Raw genomic sequence first — 11,157 nt, forward strand, 5'->3', positions numbered from 1 at the left:
CTGTGTTGCTACACAGGGCAGATGTTGATTTTTCAATTTGCAGGTTTGTTAAGCATCATGGAATGTTTTGGTTCTCAATCAAGAATATTCTTCCCAAGTGGTTGCAAAGTCCTATGCCTGAAAATAAATGCATGTCCTTTTTGTTTCTTAGAAGCACGTGTTCTGCATTCAATAGAAGCAGAAAAATAAAACTGATAACATGATGCTATTTATTAGAGCAATACATGCATTTTTAGACTTGGGCTCTCAGAACATAATGTATTTCCAGGTTATTGTCTACAAACAGAGTCTATATAAGGCAAGAGGCAGTCTCATTTACAGGCTGTCATTCCAGCAGTTCTACTCAGAGAATTCTGCACTGTGATGTCCTCAGTGCTGTGTCCATCCTCTGAGGTGCCCCTATCATGGTCCCAATCACCTTATCAAAGGAACAGCCCCTACACCAGTAACGTTAATGGTGAACAGCCTGTGCACCCACCAGGAATTTTAGGAAGAGGGAATGTTTCTCATTTGCATGCACTCCAACAGATGGGGTAAAAGAATTTTGCCTCCCCTAAATACAGACTGAGCTGCTGAGTTCCCCCCAGTATATTCTGTGTTCAGCAGCAGTTTCTGACTAATCTGCTGCAATGTCCCTGGTATCAGTCCTGGATTTCTGTGCAGCAATCAGACAGAGCCACAGAAATCACATTGTGCCACATCCACCTCTGCATAAAGTTGCTGACTTGAGGGCGTTTCATCAAGACAGGTTTGGCCCTTTGCAGTCTTCTGCCCCATTAAATCTGAAGATTATGTGTTGTTCTTAGCCACTCCACTGTTATCATAATGGAGAGCTGATGTTATAATGCGGGTCAAACAAACAGCTAATTGTTCTTGGGCATAGCTTGAGCAAAAACAGAATGGAGAGGCTGGAGACATTAATAACAGTACTTGGTGCAATTATAATAGATAGCTTCTATCAGAGGATTTAAAATCACTTTGTGAGCCTTGCAAGCACATTGCTAAGTGTTTTTGATACTCCCATTTGAAAGTGAGACCATCATCTTAAGTCCAGGCTCATACATTGAGATACTGGAGCAGGGAGAATGTAAACAATCAAGAACATACAGGACAGAAGGCAAGCCTAGGAGAGTCAACTCAAAGTTCATGAGTGTGTTTTTTAAAAAAACAATCTAAATAAAAAAGAAAAAAATCAGGCAACTCTGGAAGAATAAAAATTCCACATATGGACTAAAGTATGGACTAAAGTTTGGGGCTTTGGTTTTGTTGGGGTTTGGTGTTTTCCTTCCCCAAAATTAAAACAACACATTTGCTACATTAGCAGAGAGAAACTCATGTGAATGTTGGAGCTCTCCAGCCAAGACCCAACTCAGTACATTGCAGGAGCCAACTTTGCAAGGGTAAGGACTTTCAAGAAAGAACTGATGTCTCACAAACCCAGGAAAATTTTAGGGTATTTCTGGTACTGCAGGCACACTCACACGCACACATTTATTAGAATATTAAACAATTCCTCAGGCTATATCCTGTATGGAAAAATTCTATGGAGGGGTAGAAACACAGAGCCTGAAACAGGCAAAGCAGAGAGACGATGAGAAGAGGAAAGAGAGAAGTCACAAAAAATACAGCCAGAGTCAAGGTCACCCAAACTGGCTCAGAAACTGATTGGGGCAGAATAAATCTGCAGCTCTGGAGCTGACATGGGAAGGAAGGGAAAAGGGGAGGACAAGGCAAAATATGAAAAATAAGGTGACTTAACACCACTGAAAGATTTTCACCACACGAGAAAACAATGCAAAAACTGATCTAAGAAACTGTCAGCCAGGAGTGAAGGCACAGAGTGCATAAGAGCAGGGTAGCTGCAAAGACAAACATTTTTCTCTTCCGGTGGACAACACTGCAAAAATATTATTGCCCAAGCTCCCTGCACCCTTCCATTCCCCAGCCACATTGTTCAGAGGTCTTTCTGTAAAGACCAGGAGGGATGTAGTCAGCAAAAAGAAGACAACAGAGGCATTAGCACTTGTCTAGGACATTTGAGGTATTTATGGAGAATAGAATTCAATTGTCTAAATTATCAGCCCTAGGGAAATTGTTTTGGAGTTCTCATTCAAGCTGTTACTCAGGATGTATTTTGTCCTTCAGAACGACCTGAAGCCTGTCCTGCCATGTGAATTCTTTGAAAATAAGATAACAGATTATTTTAAAATGATTCTTCAGGAAGACTGGGTATATTTTAAAGTTTTCCAATAAGGCACTCTGGCCTTACATATTCCAGTTTAAAACAAAGTGAAATCACTGAATCAGTAGTTATATGCAAAAATATTTGGGTTAACAAAACACAGTCCCATTATACATTTCCATAGCTTCCAGAAAAATCCACAAGTCATCTGACACCAACTTGGATATCTCTTGAAAAAGTACTGAGCATATTCCAACCTCCCTCAGTGATGAGCTCAGTGCTAAGGTGTTTAAGGTCCATGATTATGCATCATTTGCTCAAAATGGCCTATTTTTGCTTTCATGCTCTTGAATGAGATAGTAAAATGGAACACTTTTTCAGAAAATCAGAACTGAATCACTCATGCATGGCTGCAATCATTATTTGTATTTCACTGGCATCTCAAGATCTCAGGCAAAAGTGGGACACTCGTCTTGGAACATGGATTAAGAGACATCACCTTCCCCTAAGACCTTTTACTTAGATAAGAGACACATGCACGGGAGGAACTCCAGGGCATCCCTACCTGATATCATAGAGAGATCAGTTTATCTGAGCCTTTTTAAAGTATGTGACAAAACCTTGCAAAGAATAATGAGGGAAGAACTTCAGAGACTCAAAGAGTTTTTAACTGTTAACTGGATAACTGGAGTTTGGACAAACAGCAAGGGCCATCATACACTGCAACAATTCCCAGCTGTCAACCGGGGACACCCAAACCAAAATAACTTTTAAAAGGCATTGCTCTCCCACTTCGAATAAGTTTTCCACATTTTTACTACTGCTCTTGGCTGGCCAGGAATTCACCTCACACTGCTGAAGTGCTGTTCATCTCACACCACACTGTGTGTGTGTGCTGGGATTCGAGTCCAGGTACCCATCACTCATTAACTGGGCAAAGCTGACACCAGCCTGTTTCCCTGGAACACAACAGCCGGGTCTCGTTTGACTCCCCTGCACTGAGAAGATGAGCTGGAAATATTCCCACCTTTTTCCCTTCCCTTCTTTTTCTGGTTTTCCTTCAGGTGCTGCAAACACATGCTGCATTTTTATCTTCTGTTGTGCTATCATTTCTTACTCTCCAAGCATGTTTTTTTTCTTCTCCCACCTAATTCATCCTCCTTAATTCCATAGTCTCTTAATATCCTTTTCTCTTTTCCAGGTTTCTTAGTTACCCCTAACAAGCCATCTACTTGCAGGTACCATCATTTGCCCACCTGATCACATTTCTCTGGGTATGGCAGAGTCGGATGGAGAATTTTATTTTTCTCCTAACTCTCCACACCATTTTTGTTAGGCTGTCCCCAGGCTTTTGAAATAAGGGGGAAAATAGTGCTCCCCTGCCCCATCCTCACACGGGCTGTTACAGGAGTTCAAAATTCATGGGAACTGAGCATGCAAGGCCAGAATTGACTATACTCTGAATGAGAAGACTTCTTAGAAGAAAATTAGGATTTAATCCACTTAAAGCACGCCAGTCAATTGATAGGCTGTATGCCACTGCATTCACTTATCCAACAGCAACAAAAATAATGCATCAATTACACTCATAAATGAAATACTATATACAAAGGATTAGCTCAGGCTTTCTGAGCAGAATTGGACACTCTAATAACCACAGCCTGTCTGAAAAGACTAAATAAAGAGAAAGTCTCCCCAACATGCACTACATATTGACATTTATATAGTGCCAGTACATAAGCAAATATTTTAACCTTTATCTGCCTTTCAGTATTTGTCTTAGTTTCTAATCATCACTTTAGGCAGTTCCTAAATTAAATGCTGCTACACTATTCCCCAAAACGGCAAAGCCAAAACAAAATACAAGAGCATTTTTTATAAGATGTAACAATCAGCAAAAACAATGCATAAAGCCATTATTTTTCACCGGGCTTTGTTGTGACAGTTACCATGGCCAACCCATTAACATATTTGCTGTACAAGTATGGTCATTCCACGGCCTTAATTAACTTTCAAGTGGAGAGTGCTGCGGCTTTACCACTTATTAAATATCCACTACAATAAGTTACAGTTTTACCCTTCCAACCTCACTTAGCCAAGACACCCAGAAGAACCAGCTTTCCATCTGACTGTAATTTTGTAATTGCTTTTTACTGAAATTATGTTGAAACTGGACCCCCTATGTAAATGTATTTTGCCTGGTTCATCTAAAATTGGCCACCCCTAATCAGATCTGGTTGATATTTGATTGAATAAGTGGAAAATTAAGTTTCTCTCTGATAATGCTGTGCTTTTGCCTCCCTTTCATTATGTATAATGTAGGCATTTTGGGGCTGGAATCTGAAAGCGTGCCCCCTAGAGAACAGCAGCCAGGCTTGGGAATGCTGCCGGGAAAGCCGAGCTGCTCCGAGTGCAACACACAAACAGCGCGGTTCCACCGAGCACGGCTAATTCCAGCTCTGCTCGGGAAGAAAGCGCCGCCATTGGAGACTGAATGCAGGCAGAATTAGGGTTTGTGATTAGCTGGGCTGAGCTGCTGAGGTGTATTCATAATGGTATCGTTATTTCCACGCGCGAGCATCAGAATGCCCTGGGTGTTTAAACTTGTTCGCTGCCGGCTGAAAGCAACCGGACCCACCTCTGTCAGGCACTCCACAGGGTGGGAATCACAACTCGAGTTCAGGGAAAAAATAATTCCACAAAGGGAACACGTGAAAAGGCCACAGGAGTGCACCACTGAAAAATACATAAAAATGCAAATTTCCCTAAACTTCATCTTTGGATGGACTGAAGCATAAGTGAGAACTTCAACAAAGCTATAGAAAAAGATGACAGGTCTGAGTTTCAGAAATTTAAGACAGCAGTAGGATTAGACACTTTGGGTTGTCTTCGCATACATTTCTTATGGGAGTTAATTCCATTTGACATGCAAGACCAAAGCAAGATTACAGAGGCATAGCCCCATGGCGAGGTGTATGCTGTAGCTAAAAGCTGGGATTTGAATAATTGTGCAGGCTTACTCCAAGAATCAGGCGAGAACAGAATGAATGGATTATTACAAGGAACTTTGTACATTTTTAACTGCTGGACTTAATAAAATACCGTGTGTGTAAGACTGGTATTACGGTCCTTTGCACTCACTCCAGTTGAAGTTTGTGGTAGGATCTATCAAACAGGAGAAAACACAGAAGCTGTTAAAAAAGAATGTGCGATGAAGAACTGGCCAGGGCCATGCCCCGTGCCATCTTCTGAGGGAAGCAAATTTGGAGAGCTTTAGTTCAAAATATTCAGACCCTAAAAAGTTAAAGGGAATTAATTTCCTGCATAAAAGAAGTTTGAAGGAACACAAGAGATTGGATCAAAAAAAATGAGGGAACAAAAAAAAAAGAAAAAAAAGGAGGGGAAAAAAAAAAAAGGAGGAAAAAAAAGGCAAGTTTTTATTTCACTGTTTCAGCTTGTTAGCCAGATCATTTATTACGGAGAAAGATTACTAATCCACACATCATTTTTTTTTAAATTGACCTCTTCCCTTTGTGTCTGTGGAAGCACTTGTCTGTAAAAGGAGGTAATAGCTGACTGCTCCTTAGAGTCAGTGATGCTTAATTAACTGTCCAGTGAGAATTATTGAAATACTTATATAATTCTTATTTAGCACTCATTAAAGTGAGGGATACAAATGCTGGACAATGAGAGGTTCAGGAAGGCTTTGAAAAGAAGGAGTTAGTACTCTAATAGCAAAGAATTATGAAAGCCTGCCCATTAACAGTAATAGAGCAAACCTTTCATTTTAAAAGTCACTGACTCAGATCTGGACTTATTTGATATTTTTTTAAAAGCTCCTTCATCCAACCCCCAGCAATAGACGATCTCCTGCCATTGCTACCCTGACTGTGCAGCAGGTGAGCCAAGGAGGCGACTGGAGCTCCTCTCCCTCCCTGTGCCTGCCCAGCCCATGCTCCCTTGGCTGATTTGGCACAGCTCCTGCCCCCCCTAAACTGCCCAAATCCCACCAAAATTCACCAGCTGCTGAGAGGCCCCAACAGGTACAACAGAACCAGAGCAATGATTTGTACCACACCACTATCAGCAAGGATATGGACTGTCTTACTACAGGACTTTCCTTGCATCAAACACATCCACAATTATCACTGCATAGAAACAGCATCTCAGGTGATTCCCATTTTGCCCTAAAAAATAATCTCCATTTCATTCCAATGGGAACTTTGGAAGCATGTGACGAATATCCTGAATAATCTGGCAGCTTCTAGAATGGAGATGAAGAGGCTGCTGGGTACCAAGCAATGGCGAGATTAAACCCCACCTCTAACTTACCCTGTAACAGATACAGAAAATGAACCAAGTTCATCAGTGCCCTATGTGAGGCAAAAAGAATATGCATGTGTCTCTAATAGGCCCTATCAAATCTCTTCAGAAATAGATGGCTAGTAAGAATTAATGGACCCAACTTCAGAGGGTTTCTTATTGCCCAGCTGGGTTTACAGAGGTCCCATGGATCAACAGTTTGTCCAAAGAAAATTCACCAACAAGTTCACCATCGCTGTGTGGAGACTTTGCAGGTTCATTCCCCCACAGGAGGTATACTGCATTCCTCTCTCCAATATGGATATTGTCAAAAGTTCTTGAATCTACAGGAATTCACTTAGAAATGAAGCTCTGATATCCTTTCTGTTCATATAATGATTGATGAAACACGAGGGAAAATAAATTGAATTATGTTAAATCTCCCAGGGAAACATAATTAAGCTGTAAAGCATTCCCTTGAAATCCTCGTAGCACTCGGGCTGTGTCTCCTACTACATGATCAATAATAATATTAAAGGCAATTATTTTGAAGGACTGGCATGAACTTTCAGCTTTTACTATGTTTTATACTATTAAAAGCTAAGGATTTGCTTGGCTCCTATATCTGTGAAATCCTTCTATAATTCCAGCACAAGGCTTCTAATGCATCATGGCTGGGACTTCCTCCTTCTTTTTTGGTACCTAATACAGCTCTTAATTCTAAAATCTGTATGTCTGTGTATAGTTCAGGATATGACATTACAGAAACTGCACTGAACACAGCAAACATTACACCCTCACCCTAAATCCAGAAGTTGACCAATTTCACGGACTATGCTGATTTCAATCCCACTTTAACTGGAATTCTAAGGATTAAGTAACTGTATATGATTAAATGACCACCAACATGTGCCTCCATCACCAAATCAAAATACGGCAAACACTTCCAGTTTGCCAAGCAGAAGATGAAGCTCAAGAATCCTGGGATAAAAATCACAGCAGACATCTAAAAAAACCTGGGAATTGGGAAACAGTAGGAAGAAATAAAATTTGATACTGGAAAGAAACAGTACCAGCAATTTTCCAAAGGAATTTTGTCATAGATGGAATTTGTGGACAAAAAGGCATGGGAAAAAAAAACCAAACTTGGTTGGTGAGCTGTGACTCTTATTAATGCAACAAAATTAAGTAGATGATGATTGTGTGCTATTAATACCCTACAGATAAATATAAATAATTAATGTGTCATACACACATTTTTAGTATATACATTTATAAATACATAGGAAAGACTATAAATATATCCTGGTTTTAACACATCTTGACCAGAAACAGTAATCCAAATGCAATTGTGAAAATGACATAAAAAGCAAGACTCTTCTGAGCAGCTCTAAAATTCAATCCCAGGCACCATCCCTACAGAGTGACCAAGACTTTCATCAAATGTCATAAGCTCTGAGCTGTAGATTTTTTCAAAGGGAACTCTCACTGGGCAAACAGCTTCCAGTTCCTGGAATGCTTGTCAAGCTCCCAGGTATGGAAGGGAGATGGACTTTGCAGATGAATTTGAAAGTATATATTACAAAGAACACAAAAGACTTCCTCAGAAAGCAGACATTGGATTTGGAACACTAAATACTATTATGAAAGCATCAAATAGAGCAACAATAATTAGAATACCTTGGTATTCTGGAAACTGCAACAATAGGTGTAAGTACCAGGATCCAAGATGTAAATAAGTCAGGCGTTTGCTTGTTCTTTTAATAAGAGAGGTATTGAGAAGGCAAATTTCAGACCCTGCGGAAGGCAGCACATAATTTCTCCACAGAAAGATTCATAAATGAGTTTCATCCTAAGAAAGATCAGAGTAAAATATACCAAGCAAGATGACATAATGGGCTGTAGCTTAAATGCAGCCCCCAATGGCCCCCTGTTCTGCAAACCAGGCTGTGGGTAATTGAATGTAAGACGAAGCAAAAATACAGAAAAGGCCAAGCTGGAGAATAAAAATGCAGTGTGTGTAACAGCACTGAGAGGAGTACAGCTCTGTAGAACTGATTAATAAGAAGAGCAGTGAACAGTACAGAGTGGATTTGCAGAGATTAGAATGTTGCAGGCTTTGTCCAAAAGATTGTATAAAGTTCTTATTGGTTTTGAATTTAAATAGGGTAAAATTTATCTAACACTATTAATGCTTCCCTTTGACCTTTAAATATCTCTTGCCTCCACCCCAAAAAAGGACACTTTAAAGCACAGTGTGTTTACCCTGCACTGCTTTATACCTCCTGAACACACGTGTGTCCACGTGCACACACGTGCATGGTCTCTTCTATTCCTCTGCACTGTCACAGCCATTATGGACAGATTGATTGACACTGGCAGCCAAAATCAAGAGGGCTCACACTCTGATAAACATTCTGACTCATGTTCCTGCATTAACAAGGGCAGAAATTCCAAATAGGAGACAGCAAGGCGAGAACTGGGGATTTTTTTGTTTCAAAGCTCTCATAAACACCCCAGTGGGTTGGGTGGCAGCTCCACCTCAGAAGTTTAAGTCAGCAGTAAGACATTTTTAGAAAAATAGGAAACATAAAAATGGGCTGGGCAGTAAAACTGAGAATAATATTCAGAACCCTGAAACCTACAGGCAGCAACAGGACACTGAGTGAAGATGGCAGCATCAGAAAAATACAAGATTCTTGACAAGTTAATGACAGAGACCATCATTACAGACAGAATTAAATATTTAATGGATAGATCGCAGGAAAGGCACAAGAATGCAGATTTAATTCTCTGGTTATAATGCTGCTTTCAAGATATCTCTGAGGCAGGACTACCATAGATCAGTTACTGTGTTCTGGAGAACATATAGCTGTTCCTCACAGGAGATCAGGAGTTGTAATCAAACACTCACAGGAGCTACATGAGGGGAAAACAGGTGAGGTTTATTTTCATCAAGGTGAAATACTTTCCATAGACTTAAAACTAAGGAGAGAAAGCCACAAGGACAAAGAATGTTCCTAAAGCTGAAGCACATGAGGAGCTAAGAGAAGATGTGAACATAGTTAAAACGATCCAAGCCCTTTCAATATGCAAACACATTATCAACAACAGAAATGCTGTTTTTCAGTCCCCAGCCTCCTGCCACTGTGGAGGGATCAGACAGGATTTTTAAGATGCAACCATAACAAACTGGGTTTTCTCATCTAACTCTCCCCATCTAAAAGGTAGAAACAAGACACCCTTCTCCCTCTGGAGCCTGTGGAGGGGATCAGGCAGAAAACAGAGGGAATCAGCCTGAAGAGTGATTGTGCAGAGCCATGAGGATTAGTCTAGAACATGGTATTTGGGAGGAGATAATTCACATGTCCAGAAAGCTTAAGAGTTGACTTAGGCAAGTTTCCCTGTGGATGCTAAATGTAAAAAGCAAGCAGGGAGCACAGTGTCTGTGGAAAACCAAGTCACAACTTTCTCAGACTGGCCTGGGAAATCACAAGGAGGAATCAAAACAATCCTCAGAGATAGAAGATAACTTTGCAGGTGCTGTTTGTCACTTTCTTGCTTTCATGAAAGAGAAGGTTGAGGGGTGGTGTACCCCACTGACCAATGATGGTGATGTGTTAGTTCACTGACTGATAAGAGTTTTACCTTTCTGGACCTTCTCAGACTGGTCTATAAAAGAAGATCTGGGATAATAAACCTCGCTCTCCTGTACAACCCACAAGAGGGTCCGTGTCATTATTTTCACCGTTCCCAATATAGTGTGACATCTCCCCTTCAGCCAGCCTTAGCTGGGGCTCCTCTGGGCATTTTGGATACTTCTGTGAATTCCCCTCTGGAGTTTGAGTAAATTTTAGGGTTTGGAAAACATATACAAACTGTTTAACAGATAAATTATTAAAGAAGACAATAGTAATTTTAAATATAGGTTTTTCTGCCTCCACACATGCTCACCAATGTTTTTTCCTATATACAAAGCTGACTGAAGGGAGGGGTGGGATTGAATAACAAATTGGTGTGATACAATCACATCACTCACAATCACATAATGGACTATATCCCAATTTTCAAAAGGCATAAAGTATCCTCATTAATACGATAAGTGCAGCAGTCAAATCAGTACTATGATTTTATCAGGGTTTTTGACTGTACATGAATTAGAATATAAAATGCATACAGAATTTTTAATGGGAAGGCTTTAACATTCTATGAATGTATTTCTTACTGTCATTTACATCGCATTAAAGTGAAATTCCACATAAAAGCAGAAAGAGAATACGCTACATCCTAAATTACAGTTTTTCATAGTTGTCATGTCCACATACTGGGAATCTTATTCACAAGCTGTAATAATATCTTAAACCTGAAAAGGGTGCAGTGCTGCTCTGTTTGTTTGGTATGGCTGGCAAGTGGAGTTGTCACACAACAAGGTCACATGGTCAGGATGAAGCCCACAGAGATTTTTTGGGGGATGCAATTGTATTCCCTGCCTGTGCTACAGCAGGTCGCTAAAACTACTTCTTCTCAGCAGGGCACCAAAACTGTTACCATGTTTAAAGAGATGTTGTTACCATGTTCTTTCAGCTCTTTTCCACCAGCCTTTCAGCACATTAGTTTAAAATAAAAGTTGCCAACAATTATTTTTCTTTAAGCCCAAAGGGATGCATGTTGTC

General features: G+C 40.3%; 1 protein-coding gene across 9 annotated transcripts in view; it reads right to left on the reverse strand.

Moving 5' to 3' along the window:
* The window catches only part of LOC111926423 (uncharacterized), a 237,871-nt gene that overhangs the window by 145,452 nt on the left and 81,262 nt on the right, over positions 1–11,157 (reverse strand). The gene's annotated exons all lie outside the window — the stretch shown is intronic.

This window comes from Cyanistes caeruleus, chromosome 2 (assembly GCF_971803275.1).
Source record: "Cyanistes caeruleus chromosome 2, bCyaCae1.hap1.1, whole genome shotgun sequence".
Classification (NCBI taxonomy): Eukaryota; Metazoa; Chordata; class Aves; order Passeriformes; family Paridae; genus Cyanistes; species Cyanistes caeruleus.